Source organism: Buteo buteo, chromosome 25, assembly GCF_964188355.1.
Source record: "Buteo buteo chromosome 25, bButBut1.hap1.1, whole genome shotgun sequence".
NCBI classification, from domain to species: domain Eukaryota; kingdom Metazoa; phylum Chordata; class Aves; order Accipitriformes; family Accipitridae; genus Buteo; species Buteo buteo.
This window is the reverse complement of record NC_134195.1, coordinates 15,880,077-15,895,801: the sequence shown is the minus strand read 5'-3', so window position 1 is coordinate 15,895,801 and position 15,725 is coordinate 15,880,077.

Genomic DNA, 15,725 nt, shown 5'->3' with positions numbered 1-15,725 from the left:
TTTACCCTTGAAAATACACGTTAATTGTTTTTGTAGACTGCAGTTTAGAGACACCCAGGTTTGTTATGTGCAGTTATTGTAATTGAATTTTTATAGTTATTTTTATTAGATGATTTAGGGGAAAAAGTACAACTGAATAACCCTTCAACTTTATGATGGGATCAAACTAAACTGCACTCTGAGAGAAATGTAATGCTCAGATCATTTCTAAAATGTTGATACAGAACTTTGGGGAGGAATCAAAACCTAGTATCTCAGGTTAATATTGTGGTGTAGAGACATGCTTTCTATGATATTGAAGTCCCCCTCAATATAAAATTAATCTTCAATAATGCACTGAAAAGAGAGAGACTTTGTGCTGTATTACATTATCAGTATAAATCAGAAAAGTTTGTGTACAGCGCAATGCAGATTTAACCACACTTTTAACTTGATATTGACTTCATATTTGAAATTACTATTTTAGGGGAGGGAAACAGCATTGCATTTTTTTATTAAAAATAAAATGTTGTATCAGCTTTGGTATTACTCAAGATACACACTTTTTTATTCCAGTCTGAACTGAAGAGAGAAGGTCTGCCTTGAAGGCATCTGCTGTGAACAATGGGTTGAGAGTTCAAGACAACTGCTCTGGCTCATTGGTGTTGGGATTTCAATTTGGACCTCTGCAGTAGTGCTAAAAAGAGAACAGTAACCCAAGAGAGCTGCTGACTCTGGCAAAGTAAACTCCTCTTACAGTCATCTTATATTTTTCAAGTCGCTTTAGAGAAAGCAAGTAAGAACCAATGAAAATGTCAGGTAACAACAGTTACGACTTTTTTTGTGTGTCAGTATCAGTGTTAAGTAGTTTATAAATTGAGGTCCTACTTAAGACTAAATTATTTGTGGTGCATCTGCTGCCAATGAACACTTCTTTTCCAAAGGAGCAAGAAGAACGGGTTAAAGGCCAAAATTACATGCTATAATCTTTATATGCTTATTCAATTTTGCACAGGGTAAAACTACCTGAGCTGGATCAGAAAGAGAACTCTGGAAGTTTAGAACTAAAAAATAACCCCAACATATATAGCTCCTTTTTTTTTTTTTTTTTTTAAGGACAGCTTACCAGGCCACCAAATCTAGCAATCTGATACATAAAAAAGTGTCAAGAATGAGGAGTTAGCCCTGTTTATAAGAAGAAATTCATTTTGGGACAAGAAAAGCAGATGAAAGCTTGTTTCAATGAATTTCTAGAAGGGAATGAATTCACCTGTCTTACAGGGCACTGAATGCCTTCCTGAAGTTTATGTTTGAGTAATCCATGAAGAGCAAAACCAGTTCATGGAACTACTCTTGTTATACAGACAGGAATGAAAGAAGAATTAAAACACTTGAAAAGCTTAGGTTTTTAATAAAGTCAGAAAGGAAACTTAAGATCAAAGGTCAAAGTCACACTTAAAATATCACACCACAAAACTAGCTACAAGAGATTAATTTCTTTTTGCCATCATCTACTACAGGAAAGAAAACAGGACCACCAAAGGTTTTGACTCTGCTACATAGCTCCCATCATATAAGTATATTTTGCTATGGTTTTCGGTGTTTTTACATCCATTAACAATTCCAGAAATCAGGTGATGAGAACACAAAATTGCTGGGAACTGCTGTAAAAAAGTGGGTGTGTGTTGGTGGGGGTGGGGAACTTGTAAACTCACGGTATGCTCCAGAATGCCAGCATCCTGATTCATGATGATTTTATATAACGGCCTGCAAAGGTGATTTTTCAGTTCTTGTTCTAAACTCTTTGCATCTCAAACTATTTACAGTGACATTTCTTTTCCTCCCTGTTTGAACATACACATTCTTTATCCTGTTCACACATTCACAGCAACTCTCCTATGGAGAAGTAATGACAGAATGACCTTTCCTTAATGCATAGATAATTCTTTCTTCCTGGCTTCTGTGTCATTTTTACCCTGACCTGTTCCATGCTGTTATATAGACAGGACTTCTAAATCACAGTTTTCTTCTCAAAGTGGTGGGGGTTTCTGATCACTTTTATTACTTGCTCTTTCTCTCTCACTTAGCACAGAGCAAGCCTGCTGCTCTAGGCTCTCCAAAGGCATAACTCCAATACTTAGGTAAGGTTTATCTGCTGAAATATCTATTTAGTGCTAGTCTAAACACCAGTTGCTCTGTATTGACTATAAAGGTATGCCTAGACAAGTAGGCTTGGTGTGAAAATTTGATATGTAGATAACTGTATTTAGCTCTTCTTTCTAAATCTCAACAGACCTGAGGTTGCAGCTAAGTTGGGAGGGCAAAGATACATATGTATACATAAATACATGTATGCATAAAATCTCTTTTGTATTTCTTTGTTACAAGAAATCTACTGAATTCCTGCATGGCTCCTGGACCATGGCTTATCAGTCTCCAAAAGACATTGAGTCAGATGACTTGCTAATATCACAAGGATTATGCCTCTCTGGAGCTCAATGCCAAAGCTCTTATTCATGTCAATAGGACTGAGAGGCAGGCATGATTTTTTAGAATAGGTATCTTTTATTTACAATGGTTTTTTTGTTTCTGCTACTGCATTTGCTCAAGGGCTGTAGAGTGTTTTTGTTGTTCTCAATTAAGGCCACTGACATGGTGGTTAGTCTTTTACTTCATCTCTGACCCAAACTGATGGACAATCGTCACTATTCATGAGTAGTTCTAGCAGCTTTTTTATGGGAAAAGAGAAGTAGCATTGTTGGTGTGGTATCATCCTTGAGTTTAAAACAAAAGGCTCTATTTCAACAAATATCAGCTAGAAACTTGCTTGGATTTACAAGTTCCAAATGCAAAAGCCAGAACACAATTTAAGTCTTAAATTTAAGTTGTATGGTATAAGAATAATAATCCAAATCTAGAAACATCTTCTTGAGAGTCCTAGTTATAGTCACTTCAGGATAACTATATCAACATAGCCATTGGCATCTACTGTGACCTCAACGCAGTCTACAACTTCATCAAGGGGAGCAGTGGAGGGGGAGGTGCTGATCTCATCTCTCTGGTGACCAGGGATAGACACAAGGAAATGGAATAAAGCTGCGTCATGGGAGGTTCAGATCGAACATTAGGAAAATGTTCTTCACTGAGAGGGTGGGTCGGTCACTGGAACAGGCTCCCCAGTGAAGTGGTCACAGCACCAAGGCTGTCAGAGTTCAGGGAGCATCTGGGTGATGCTCTTAGTGATATGGTTTAGTTTTAGGTAGTCCTACAAGGAGCAGGGAGTTGGACTTCATGATCCTTACAGGTCCCTTCCAACTTGAGATATTGTACGATTCTATGATTGTATGATACTGTCATTTTTCATTCTCCAGGTGTCCTTCCAGTAGGCTGCTAGTCTATTGTTCCTGTGTCATATATATATGCCACAGACAGAGGTGTGGGATATCCTGTGGCTTTTCAGATGACACTCAACATCTATAGACGTGGCAACTATTTCCAACCCAGTAGTTTCTAACTTCATTTTTAATTCTGATTCCCTAATGCTTGTGGTATTGGCAACCCAGCTGGAAGGAAGGAAGGAAGGAAGGAAGTGACACTTTGTATCCTAAAACTGGAAAGGAAAATAAATGCAACTGAGTGCTCTATTTACTTGTCTGTTATAAAAATAATTTTTTTCTCCTGTTCTTATTTTGTTTTTTTTTCTTTTTTCATTTTTTCTTTTTTTCATTTTTTTCTTTTTTTTTTTTCCCAGAAGTACCCATACTATATCTTGTGCTGAACACATGCAGAGTTTTCTATTTGCATCTATTATGTGCAGAGCTATCCTACTGTTCTGGGATATCTAGGGACATAGACAGAATGTGAGCTAGTGAGACAGTGAGATTGATGTGCTGTTTCACTCTAGATCCCAATTTTTCTTTATTGATAATAAAGAATAATCTAGACAAATAGATTTGATGTTTAAGTCCATAGTATAGATGTCTGAATTTAGTTCTTTCTAAATACTGGGAGAGTTCAGGATAGAACTCAGTGCCTGAATAGGCAACGGGGAGTTCTGCTGCATGGAGGCAGCACTTTGCTTAGAAGCTGATACTCAGGTCAAGAAGCTGCTGATTTAGGCATCTCTAGCGTGACAGTGTTGTTGAAGGGATCTTTCTAGATCACTTTCCTGAACCTGGAACTTAATTTTTACCTAAATCTCATTTTCAGTGTGAAAGTATATAGTCTTGCACTTGTTGAAATTTTTATTCTATTTCATCTTAAGATCATAATAAATGCCCTGTATACTGGAAATCATACCTATGACCTTGTCATCCACTGCTGTAAACTGGCATTTAAATTGTACTGGACAGAAGTACTGTCACTTAAACCAGTTATAAGTCAGTGCAGCTGTACTTAAATTGACCAAATGTTTCCTGATTTCCATCAGCAAAAGATCTATCATGCTGCATTTATTTAGAGTTCTATTGAATTGGTAACTGTAAAGTGGTAATTGCTGTGATTTGTGTGATATGTAGAAGATTTCAGTATACTTAACGCCAATTAAAATGTAGTGTAATCCTAGATTTTTCTTGCAAATGCACAAGAGATGCTGCATTTTTGTTTGTTTTTTTAAGAAAACAAAGTATTTATCACTGGTTCTGGAATGTAAGCTAGTTGTTATTGGTTTATATCTGCTGAAGAAAATCAAGGTTTCATTTCATACATTAAGCAGGGTGAATCAGATTGCATATGACACCTCTCCTGTGTGACAAATGGGTTTGTAAAGTATTACTTGCACAGCATAATGGTAATTTGTCTACTCGGTGGCTGTAACAAACGCATTACATTTTTGTTTAACGGTTATAATTCATCATTTCAATACACAAAATACTTTATTTCTCAACAGGGGATAAATAGGATGTCAACATTAAAGTTACATTTGTTTCCCAAAAGCAGTACTACTAATTCATTCTTGTGTCTCCCATAAGTAGAAGCCAGGCTGTGACTGTGGGACTGCATTTTTAAGAACAGTCAAAAAAAGAACCATGTTGCATGAATGCTCCATGCTCATTTCAGCAAGTGTCTTACTATGTGAAGAAGTCATAGGACACGTTTATTTTTAAGTCTGTTTGAGACAGAAATTGTGACTGCTTTGTCTACATTTGTTGATATTGGCTTAAAGAATATCTAAATATCTAAGTAAATCTAAATAATTAAATCTCTTTTTCTCCGCACAATGCTTTAGGAAGTTTTGCTTACTCATGTCAGCTTAAAAAAAAACAAAACTCTAGCTTCGATAGACCTTTTACAATATAATAGTGCAACCAGAGAGAAAAATATTCTCATATTGTGTGAAATACCTTCAATAGAAAGTCTCAGTAGCAATATTTAAGATAAATAGATATGTACATATTCATTGTGGCTTTTCTGTGATGGCATGTAAGAAAAGTTTTCAATCTAATCTATTATATAAAACAAATGTACGATAATCATTATTAATCTCATTTAATGTTACTCTGGGATGATCTCAGCTGGATTTTAAGATCTCAACAGGTTTAGCACAGCTGTGGTCATTTTTATATGAGTGAATGGGTAATTAAGAGTTGTAGAATTCTGAAGAGGATTTCTTCTAGATTAGAAAATAAGAAGTAAGTTTAGTATTTCTTCAGATGCAGTTTATGTCTAATCTTAAAGGCAGAAATTTAGATTTTCCTCATGTGTTTGGTATAGAATAGAATAGAATAGAATAGAATATTTCAGTTGGAAGGGACCTATAATGTTCATCTGGTTCAACTGCCTGACCAGTTCAGGGCTGACCAAAAGTTAAAGCCTGTTGTTAAGGGCATTGCCTCTTAAACACTGACAGGCTTGGGGCATCGACCACCTCTCTAGGAAGCCTGTTCCAGGGTTTGACCACTCTCTTGGTAGAGAAATGCTTCCTAATATCTAGTGTAAACCTCCTCTGGCTCAGCTTTGAACCATTCCCATGAGTCCTATCACTGGATCCCAGGGAGAAGAGCTCAGCACCTCCCTCTCCACGTCCCCTCCTCAGGAAGCTGTACAGACCCATGAGGTCACCCCTCAGCCTCCTTTTCTCCAAACTAGACAAACCCAAAGTCCTCAGCCGCTCCTCACAGGACATTCCTTCCAGCCCTTTCACCAGCTTTGTTGCCGTCCTCTGGATGCATTCAAGGACCTTCATGTCCTTAAATTGTGGGGCCTAGAACTGCACACAGTACTCGGGGTGAGGCCACACCAATGTTGAATACAGTGGGATAATTCCCTCTTTTGACTGTCAGGTGACCTTCTTCATCAAGCATTGGCCCAATGTTTTCCTTAGACCTCTTCTTGCTATTAATGTACTTAAAAAAGCCTTTCTTGTTGCCTGACACAACACCGGCCAGTTTTAACTCTAGTTCAGCTTTGGCTTTATGTGTCTTCTCCCTGCATATGTGAACCACAGCTCTGTAGTCATCCTGCAAAGTGACCTTGCTTCCAGAGATAATACCATTTCTTTTTGTTCCTGAGTTCCAAAAGGAGTTCCCTGTTCAGCCAAATTGATCTTCTAACCTGCTTGCTTGACTTTCAACATCATGGGATTGCCTTCTCCCATGCTTTTAAAAGATGGTTCTTAAAAACTGACCAGCACTCATCAACTCCTAAACCCTCAAAAGCATATTCCCAGGGGACGCTGCTAAATAGCTCCCTGAATAGCTTAAAGTTTATTCTCTTGAAATCCAAGGTAGCAACTCTGCTGACCTTTTCTTCTCATTACAACAAAAAATTTTAAACTCAACCATTTCATGATCACTATGGCCAAGACAGCCACCTACAATCACATCTCCCACGATTCCTTCTCTATTCACAAATAACAAGTCTAGGAGGGCATCTTTCCTAGTTGACTCACTGAGTACTTGTGGCAAGAAATTATCTTCAACAAACTCCATGAATTTCCCAGACTCGCTCATCACAACAATATGGTATTCCCAGCTGATGTCTGGGAAGTTGAAATCTCCTGTAAGGACAAGGGCTACTGATTCAGTGATTTGTCCTAATTGCCCAGAGAATAAATAACTCATCCTGGCTGGGTGATTGGTAGTAAACACCCACAATGACATCTGCTTTGTCTTCCATCCCCCTAATCCTTGCCCAGAGGTTCTCAACCACATCATCCCTAACTGTAAGGGCTGTACAGTCAAACATCTCCCTTACATAGAGTGCAACTCCTCCACCTCACCTGCCCTGCTTATTGTGTAACAATAATCAACTGTATAAAAGTGCTCTACTATAGAAAGAAATGAATAGAATGACTTTTTTTTTTCTCTTTTCACATTGGGAAGATTTTTTCATACATCTAAAATTATTAGTTCTCCACAGGTGGCTTTTTATAGTGGTAACATTTGGTTTATTTGTAATGAAAAGGAAGGTTTTTTAAAGGAGTAAGTTTTCTAGTCTCGTTCTCTGATTCTCTCTTATGCTGGGCCCTCATAATTTTTATTCCTTGTTCCCATAGGAACAAAAGAAACTTATTAGCTGCTTATTAGCTGTTTAGTAAAGTTATTTATAGATGTTTATAAAAGTAATACGTAAAATAACTTGATTCTGAAAATAAATATGAGCTTAACTTCATGAGCAGGAAGGTCATGATTCAGTCTTACAATAAATTATTTTTAGAGTTTCCAGTACAGTATCAAAAGTGTCATAACAGCATGATACAAAATGCTAATCTGATATAAATGCACTCTGCTAGTTCAAATCCTTTCAGAAATTTATGGTCTGTTATCATTGTACTGTCAGGCTTTATGCAAGATCAAATATTGTTTGTTCCTGACTTTTTAACTTTATGCTAAATCAGGTATAGTCTGTCCTCCTACAGTTGACATAAAGAGAACAAAAATTTTGTATTGTATAAGCTCTGGCTATTTCAACAGAAACACAGTGTGGATCAAAGGTGTTTATATGATGTATGCTGTTTGATGTAGTGGTTCAACAGATGTAGGATTAACAATCATGAAACAAATTTGAGACAAACCCTTGCTCTGTGAAATCAGTAAAACTACCCCCAATCTATTATGTTATATTAGCATATGTTCCTGCAGAATTAAAGTTTAATACCCAGCTGTCAGTGTCAAGGGCAGTATAATTTCACATAGCAACTAATCTGAGGTTGGCAATGGCCTTATATAAAACTGCTGAATATACTGAACAAGAAAATGTCTAACAGTTTGATGTATATTTCTTCATTCCTTCATGTTTCTTGAGGAACAAAAAATAAATCTATTGTGCATGGTCAAGGAAGAGGGGTAAAGGTCTTTATGGAAAATAAGCAACAATTTTGTCCTAATAGTGCCTAGCACCCCAGCTAAAGCAGAGACACTTTCCAAAGAGACTTCCTCTACTTTTATAACTATGTGACTCAGTTTAAAAATTAGAACTGTTAGGTTTATGATTAAAAAATAAGAAACCATTTGATTAAATTGAAATGAATCTGAGTGATGGAGAAAAATAATCATTTTATAGCATCAAAGTAACTGATTTGTCAGAGAACAGAGCAGTCAGAAACCCCACTGATTTTTCTACCTAGAAAATAGGCTAAAGAATTTAATATAGGATCTGAAATTCTGCTTTGTTATGATGAAAATAACATGAAATTTATCAGGAAAAAAAGGGATTGCAATGGAGGGTGAATGAACACATATAGCTCCCTAGACAGGTAAAACTAGAGAGCACTGATATGCTGCTAGCTGTAAATATGAGCTAAGATGCTGAGTGCTTAGTTAAAAACTATTGAAAAATTCCAAATTAAAAAAAGGGTATTTGGGGCGGGGTGGGGGGGAATAAGTCGAATGTAAATGTGTAAAACAAGACAGATTCTATTTGTTGTTTAACAGAAGTGCTTACCAGACTTAAATTAACAGAAAACAACTAGCATTCAAAATTTCGTCCTGACCAACTATGTATCTTCTTAATTAAAGGCAATACTAGATATACTACTTAATATGTTTCCTTGAAGCAGATAGTTTGCCATGTCTTTGTGAACAACAGTTTGGAAAACTCTGATTTATGCTGATGAATTTCTGGGAGTTGAATAGGGAAATTTGTTCTTATGCCATATACATTAAGTAAAGATCTCTTAGGATAGCAAAATTGGGATTTTATATAGCACTTATTATGATATTTCTTTTGCAGGAGAGGAAGTGGGATTTGGATTTGGGAAATAAAAATGTTTTTCTTTATTCTTCTCTAGGTGTCTGAATTCTTTCACCTCCTTAATTCACAAGGGCTACAAATGCAGTTTTCTTTCAGATGGCTCTGCAGAATTATGTAGGGAGGTAGCCCCAGTAGGCAAGGTCTTGTCAGCATCCATGTTGCAGCTCCTTAGGGGCATCACAATGCATAATGTAAAATGAAAAATTGGAAAGGGAGACCAGTTTTTAAATTTGAACGTATCTTACAGTTTTCCATGGTAAAAATTAATTTTCATGTCTCTGAAAAATCAGAAGATGCATTATGTTTCTGTGTTACCAGTATAAAAAGGTGGTGTTACTGATACTTATATTTGATTACACAGAGAAAATGAGAAGACATGCACACAGAGGACATATGTAACTTTTATTCTTTTTAGATAGGCAATAGTATACTATAATATTTATTCCTCAGGCATGAAAAAAGCCATCTATGAGATATATAGGTCAATCCATATGAATGGCAACATTTTTACAACATAACTATACCAGGTTCACTTTTGCATGGGACTGTTGCCAATTAGTTCTCTTGCATGTGCAATATAACCTTTGAAAATACTTAGGGGTTATTTTACTTGTGTACACAGTCTGGAACTTTAATTATAATGAGCTCAAATGCAGAATATTCAAAGAAGTTATACAAAGCTCCAAAATATAAAGAAATTCTACAAATTACTTTTTAGTAAATAAAAATCTGACGTCTCAGAGTTTCTTGAGAGTTGAAGTAAATCTCCTCAGTCACATATTCTACATTTGAAAGCTAATGGGATCATATGCCTTAAAAGTGTACCATGTTGCTAAATACAGAAAAGTTATCACGGAACTGTACATCAGCGACCTGAGGCAGCACAGGGTTATATTTAGGGTAAATTGTGTCACTTAGAGGAGGAGGAAAGCTGTCTAGCAGACTCACAAGAACAGAAAACTCTTATCTGTAGCCCTTCTGGATCCTAAATCAGCTAATAAAAAGTGAACAGGAATTTGATAAATATGCTTATCTGTAGCACTGTTATTCCTATGCATGAGGTACAAATAACATTTACACAGGTTATTGAATATCCATGCATACAAGTAAAGCCATTAGGAGGAAGTCTTTCTCCTCCACCTTCTTTCTTCTCCTGGGATTTGCCAGCCTATGTGGAAAGGAGATTAGTACCTTCACTAGCTGTCTGCTGCCTTTGTTCAGTGCCAATGAAGAAGGGCCTTTTGAATGGGATCCAAAACATCTAGCAAGCTGAAAAATGGTTGTTTATAAGTAGCCAGTGGGCTAGCTAACTGGTACAGGCAAGTTCTGTAATCTCACCCCTCTAAATTTCCTCTATATTTGGCTTGTGTTTATGAAAATTTGCTTTTATTTACTTGAAATACACAGTCTGAAATCCCTCTTCTTGTATAGACTTCACTGACAGTATTTTTTCAAAGACTGGATATTTGTGCTGTGATAGACACAGAGGTGTTCATGCTGCCATCCCTATCTGAGAAAGAGGAGACCCCAGGTGAAGTGCCTGTTCAGGCTTAATAGATTGGAAGTCAGTATCTTGCTTCCTGTGCTAATTTGGATGAGGGAATTGGGAATTACTTCCTCCTTTTGAAACTGTGTCATTATACACACACACACACATATAATCTATATAAAAACATGATTAACAGGGGCAAAGAGAAAGTATATAAATAAAAATACATTCTTCAGGAATGGGTTGGTTTGAGTTCTGCCCAATAGTTGATATCACATTTATATTTAATAACTCAGCACTTAAAGATGTACCATGGAGATAAGGAGTTTCTTTTGAATATGAGGAAGCTAATGAATAATTCTGATAGTGGAAATATAAAGCGATGAAATATTGCTTGGGGAGTCTAAGGAGCCTTAATAAACAAAATTAGAGAAATAAGACACTTGGTAGTTTGAAAAGGTGAAAATCGTTTAGGGTGACCCATTCTGAAAATAAAGTAAGGGGGGGTCAACAGCAAAAAATTATATTCTTTGTATCCAGGTTGAATCCAATTAATTTGGGTTTGTGTGGTGGGGTTTTGGTATGGGGTGAGGGGCCGCAGGGCCGGCTCCTGTGAGAAGCTGCTGGAAGCTTCCCCAGCTCCAAGTCGGACCCACCGCTGGCCCAGGCTGAGCCCCTCAGCGATGGCGGTAGCGCCGCTGGGAGAACGGAGTTCAGAGGGGAAACCTGCGGTGAGTCGGGGATTGGGATGGGAGAGGAACCCCTCTGTGGGTACCGAGGTCAGGGAGGAAGGAGGGGAGGAGGAGCGGGGCAGGAGGGGATGCCCCCGCAGCCACGGTGAGGTGGCAGGCTGTCCCCCCCCAGCCATGGAGGGGAGCGGGGGAGTGGAGGCCCCCCAAGATGGCCGCCACTCCATGGGAAAGCCTGCGCTGGGGCAGTTTGTGACTGAAGATCGGCCCATGGAAAGGACTCACGCCAGGGGAGTTTGTGAGGAACTGCAGCCTGCGGGAAGGACTCACGTTGGAGAAGTTGGTGGAGGAAGAGTGTGCGGAGTCCTCCTCCCCTGAGGAGGAAGGAGCGGCAGAGACAAGGGGTGGCGAGCTGACCCCAGCCCCCATTGCCGGGGGGAGGAGGGAGAGAGAACCGGGAGGGGGGTTGAGCCGGGCGGGAGGGAGGGATGGGGGGAAGGTGTTCTAAGATCTGGGTTTACTTCTCAGTATCCTTGTTCTGATTTGATTGGTAGTAAGTTAAATTGATTTTGTTTCTTCCTCAAGTTGAGCCTGTCTTTTGCCCGTGCCCATAATTGGTGAGTGATCCCTCCCTGTCCTTGCCTCGACCCATGAGCGTTTCTTTATATTTTCTCCTTCTCATCCCGCTGGGGCGGGGAGTGAGCGAGTGGCTTCGTGGCGCTTTGTTATCGGCTGGGCTTAAACCACAACATCAGTTTCAATAGCTACATCTCCAAGTGGATGGGGACAAATTTATGCTAGATGGGCTTCTTTACAATGGATATATGCTTATGATTAGTGTTCCAATAGAACAAATGGAAACCCTTTCGGTGATAAAACATTAATTAGAAGCTCTGTGTAAGAGCCATGTCAAGACAGAAGCACAGAACGATGGGAATATGAATGCAATTTCTACAAGAAATTCTAGCTAAGTTTAACAGTTAAACTTGAAATAGAATGATAATTATCTTTCTAGAGGCTCTTTTCAGCCTATCTGTTCTACTGTAGCATGTGTAATATAAGGACCTCTATTTGAGAGAGAGGAGCACCTGTCGCCGGGTGAACTTGGTATTTTTATACCTGTGATACTTCAATCTGAGTGAGAATGAGAACATGTGATACATGACAGATATTTTTGTTAGCATTTAGGAAAAACTTACCTTGGATTCTTTAATACCTTTTATCTGACTTGCCAAAAAATGGTGGGGAATAAACAAAGGATTTCTTTTCCTAATTCTATTTCAACAATAATAAAGAAACTTAGTATTCTTTCTTCCCTTATAATAAAATATACATATATGGAGCCTGTTACACCAAACTCATAGAAGTACCACACAGGTTATGCAAATAGCTTTGAAATAGCTTCTGTAAAATACAAGCAAAGAAATTACAAATCAGAATGAGTATAACAAATACACGTTTAAAATTGAGGTATTTTTGAGAAAACATACACCTCATAAATGTTATATGGAATATTGATAAAGAAATGGAACAATGTTTGTATAATTTCAAAACCACTTGGAATATTTTTGCAAGGGTAATTTTCTTTATTATGCATTTTTTATGTTAATACAGATATTTATGTACCACCAGTTCTAGTTTAGATGAGAAAGGTTTAAATCCCTCAGGCAGAGAAGGATCTTCAGTCCTCTAGATGAATACACTAAGCACGAGAGAAGACTAGTGTTAGAGGAACCAGATAACCAAAGTTCTGGCTGACAAAAACCAAAACTGTTTTACCTTTTCAAATGTGGTGTTTCTGCTATCAAGGAATAGCTACTGCATGTTTCTCGTGAAACCTAATAACCTAGTTACTATCAGCAACCTGTAAATGGGAAAATGCAAGTGAGAGTAAGTGAGAGTATTTTGGCAAAAAATGAGAAAATACTATAATTTGTTTCTTTTTATTCCCCCCCCCCCCCCCATTTCTGAATATAGAGGACATTCTAATTAGTTGTATGTAAGACATTAATAATTTAACATTTCTTTCTTTAACAACTAGATAAATCCAAATATCTCTCTGGGTTTTTTATCCCTGAGTGTTGCTAAAGGGGACTTAATCTCCCTGAATTAACAAAAATCAAAGCTAATTTAAAAAGCTTGACAAGATAAACTAGATTTGATTAAGAGATAAAGCAGCCTTATATTAAATGGTTTTTCAGTTGATATTTGTGAGATCTATAAATTATGTATCAATGCTTTGAAAGTCTGTATAGAAATTCAAGTGAGAGGTCATTTCCTTGTGGACAGAAGATAGCCTTTAAGGTATTTGGAAATGGGATAAAGAGAAAAAAGGATAGAGAAGGAAAGACCTGAAGGGAATTTAGGTTTATTTCACATAAATCTTGATGTAGTAAGTATTCACAAGCTTTTTTCTGGTGTTTTTTTTTTTCTTTTCTTTTTCATTTCTTTGTCAAATTTAAGATCTGGAGGTACGGCAACCCAAAATGGGATTTTTAAGATGTTGGAAGTCAGGTATCAAAGCAAAAATTAAGTACTCTGAATGCTGTGATGTCAGATATGGGGGTGGTATTTCTTTATTCCCTTCCTAATCTGTTGTGAAAACCAGTTATGTTAGTGGCAAAAGCCTGCCAGTTTGGGTCACCAGCAAAGTGAGTGGGAGAATGTTTAATTTTGCTCTCTCTTGGGGTTGTTTTCTTAGAGTGAAAGCAGAAATATATTGACTTTGCCAATGAAAAATGTGATTCTATAAGCACATATCAGGAGGTAAATGGTAGTTAAAATATATTTGTGGATCAGGGACAGAATTAAAGAACCTAATAGTTTCTTAAACTATAAATATGTTTTGGAAAAATATCCCAATTCATTAATATTTGAGCAAGGGAACCAGGGAATCTGTATGAGAGAATTTGTGTCTGCAAGCAGTTTCATAATTTCAGAATCCTACTTAAGGATTGTAGATGTTCTAATGTAAATTCTCCATAGCTTAAAAAGATATAATTCAATAAACCTTTGGCAAATAACAATTGTTAAATGATAAATCCATTTTTTTATCTCAAATGTTTGTTTTCATATATACAGACAAAATTAAGCTCTACTTCTTGATAGATCAGCATTTGCTATACTTCTCTTTACTCTTAACATTGTACCTGTAAGCTCTTAACTATATCACAATTAGTTCCAAATTCAATAACTAAAAATATTGCTCTTCATTCACATTGACATACTTAATATGAAGTGGTAAAATCCTTAGCTTCTGATGGATTGATGAACAGCCCTATATTCCTATTTGTGTTCAAGCAAAGTCTTGATTTTGAAGGCTTTTTTGTTGCTTTTTTTTAATTCCTTTGGTATTTCTGTAATTAGGAATTACAGAATTTGGTTTAAGAGTTACTAATATACTTTAGGAAAATATAAAATCCTTTGACTGGACTTACAGTTATGGTCAAAATCCATACTTGACTCTAACCCAAGTTGTATTATAATTGGAGCACAGACCCTTCCCATGTAAAAATTGACAGTCCTGCATTACAGCCATTTAAAAGAGACTGGCTCATGAGAAGTCAGCTGAGGAACTAGTGTCATCGCAGTATTCAAAGCAATTCTTGAACAGCCAAGAATAGAAAGTTTCCTTACAGAGTCTTAGACTATTGCAGGTTTTTTTCTATTCTATGTAGAAATGTTTTCATACCTGGACACAAATAGTCATGCTATACTCTATGAAAAGAGCATGTTACTTTTGAAAACATCCTTCATCTGTTTTAAATGAACTTGGTTCTGTCTGGCATCTATTTGCTGTCCTCTTTTCAGAATAAAAAGCAAGAACACCCAACACATTGCATTCAGGCTCTCACACACATGTCAACTGCTACTAAGCAAACTTTCACGTAGCACAGTTACTTTCCTTTCTGAGGAAATATCTAGTTGAGAGAGTCCTTCTGGAAACCCTTAATCATTACAAGTCTCTGCTTGAAAATTGAATCATTTTTATAGTCTTGATTTGCCTTTGTACCTGTTCACACATTATTTCTCTATCTTGTTGGTACTACATTGTCTTTATTAATTTAATGGCCTGTGTACCTATTTGATTTGATAACTTTGTGAGACAGTTACTGTAATTTTACTCTAGTTAAGAAGACATACTGTGTTCTTCCCATGGGAAATATAGGTAAAATGAATACCATGTGATAGTTTACCATTCTGTTTCTCTGTTCATTTTCTGCTTGTAATTCGGCATTTGTATTTTAAGTTTGCACAAGAAGTAACAAAAGTTTGAAAGATTCCCCCCCCTCTGCCCCGCATGTGGTTAAGAAACTTAAGGACAGCTGCCAAGGATAATTTTTCTCCCCCCACCTAATACGTCTACTGAAGCCGCC